This window comes from Gossypium raimondii, chromosome 4 (assembly GCF_025698545.1).
Source record: "Gossypium raimondii isolate GPD5lz chromosome 4, ASM2569854v1, whole genome shotgun sequence".
Lineage (NCBI taxonomy): Eukaryota > Viridiplantae > Streptophyta > Magnoliopsida > Malvales > Malvaceae > Gossypium > Gossypium raimondii.
Window position 1 is genome coordinate 32031172 of NC_068568.1, and position 2541 is coordinate 32033712.

At 38.4% G+C, this 2541-nt stretch overlaps 1 non-coding gene across 1 annotated transcript; it reads left to right on the forward strand.

Moving 5' to 3' along the window:
* Nucleotides 1–2214: 2214 nt before the first annotated feature.
* LOC128040669 (small nucleolar RNA R71) lies at nucleotides 2215–2321 on the forward strand. Its single transcript, XR_008195475.1, has one exon. It is a non-coding gene; the product is annotated as a small nucleolar RNA R71 (small nucleolar RNA).
* Nucleotides 2322–2541: the final 220 nt, after the last annotated feature.

Consider the following 2541-nt stretch of genomic DNA (forward strand, 5'->3'; position numbering starts at 1 on the left):
ATCTAACCATTTAATCACTTCCTTTCTCACAACTTCTTTCATAATAGGATTGAGCCTCCTTTTCCCATCAATTCGAGCTCTTTCACCTTATTCTAAAATGATTTTATGCATGCAAAATAAAGGGCTTATACCTCGAATGTCAGCTATGGTCCAACCAATTGCTTTCTTAAATTTCTTTAAAAGAGCAATCAGTTGTTCCTCTTGATATTTCGTTAATTCTGCTAAAATAATCATAGGAAAATTAGAACAATCACCTAAATAAACATATTTCAAATGGGAAGGAAGCACCTTTAGTTCGAGTTTAGGTGGTTCTTCGAATTGACAACTTTGGTTGCACAAATTCTCTGACTTCCAACTCCAACAGTTCAAACCGTGTGGATTGAATATAATTTCTTAGACTGGCTTTCATCAAAGCCATGTTTTCTTCACCTTCTTCATCCTTCTAAGGGTCAAGATCTGAAGCTTTCTCCAATGGATCTTCTTCAAAATTACTTTCCAAAGAAACCAATGTTTCTATCTCTTCCATAACTGAATACTCCTATGCTAGATCGGGAAATTTCATTGCTTTAAGAATGTTAAAAGTTTCCTGGTTGTCTTGAACTCGCATGGTGAGTTCACCTTTCTGTACATCAATTAACGTTCTTCCCGTGGTAGGGAAAGGTCTCCCAAGGATAATTGGTACTTCCTTATTTGCTTCAAAATCTAAAATAATAAAATTAGCAGGAAAAATAAATTTATTGACTCTCACCAAAACATCCTCGATCATTCCTTCGAGATATGTTAAAGATCGATCCGCTAACTGAAGCGTCACAGTTGTAGGTCTTACTTCACCTATCCCTAACATCTTGAAAATATACCTAGGCATCAAGTTGATACTCGCTCCTAAGTCACACAAAGCTTTACCACAGTAAGATTCACCAATGTTATAGGGTATAGTAAAGCTTCCTGGGTCTTTCAATTTGAGTGGCAGTTTGTTCTGCAAGAACGCACTGCACTCCTTTGTCAAGGAAACAATCTCATACTCACTCAGTCGTTTCTTCTTGGACAGTATATCCTTCATAAAATTCAAATAATTTGGCATTTGTTCTAAAGCCTCTACCAACAGAATATTGATGTGTAATTGCTTCAGAACATCAAAAAACTTCTTGAATTGCACCTCCTGTTTCTGCTTGTGTTGCTGCAATCTTTGCGGATATGAAGGTGATGGAACATTCGGTTGAATCGGACAACTTTTTTGAGTAGGTAAATCTGAATCCAAAGAAGATGTTAAAACATCTGAATTCAGTAGGTCAGGGTTTACCTTGAAAGACTTTGCAATTTCTGATTCCTTTGGTATAGGAACTTCAATAGTTGGTTGACTTTCCTCCTTTTCAACGTGAACATCATCGACATCAATCAATCGAGGTTCCAGAGTTTGTCTACTTTGCAATGCCACTGCCTTGATATGTTCTTTACCCAAATTTCTTGGATTCTCAGTATCACTCGGCAAGGTTCCTTGCGGCCTATTATGAAGCTCCGTAGCTAACTGACCCATTTGGTTTTCCAATTTTTTTTAGTGTTGCTGCTTGGCTTTCAACCAAAGCGTCATTCTTTGCCATGTACACTTTCAACAAGTTCTCCAAACTGTTTGATGCCTCAGCATGAGGTGGCTTTAGAGCTTGCTGATTAAACCCTTGAGATTGGTTGGGTCTTTGCTGCAATAAGTTGTTGTTCGATCCATTTCCTTGGTTGCTCCAAGAAAAGTTAGGATGATTAAGCCGTAAAGGATTGTAGAAGTTGGACTGGGGTCCTTGCCCACTCCTATTTTAGTATTGGTTCCCCACATAGTACACTGACTCGGGATTTGATGGACAATTCTCAAAAGAATGACCTTCTCCACCGTACACACAAGAAACTACTTCAAACAGACTTGGTGGCTGAGTTACAAAATTATTAGTACTATTAGCGGTTAACTATTTTAACATAGAGGAAATAGAAGATACCTAAGCCGATAACGAAGTGAGGGATTCAACTTCATGAACTCCGACTAGACGTCTTCCTGAAGCTGTTTGATTTGTTGGCCATTGATATTTATTACTCGCGATCCTCTCGATGATCTCATGAGCCTCATTATAAGACTTAGACAAAATTGTACCATTCGCGGAAGCATCTACCATCAATCTTGTATGTGCATTGAGACCATTATAGAATGTCTCTAACTGGATACAATGAGAAATCCCATGATGAGGACAGTTACGAAGTAACTCCTTGAATCGCTCCCAAGCCTTATACAAAGACTCATCACCTAGTTGCTGGAAAGTTGTGTTCTCGTTCCTCAACTTAGCATTTTTGCTAGGTGGGAAATACTTAATCAAAAATCTCTCTGCTAATTCTTACCATGTAGATATAGAACTTGGTGGCAATGAATTGAGCCATGCTTGTGCTCAATCTTGCAATGAGTACGGAAACAACTTCAACCTCATTGCGTCATCAGTCACATTGGCTATCTTGAATGAATCACTCATCTCCATAAACAATCGAAGTTGGAGATGTGGATCTTCC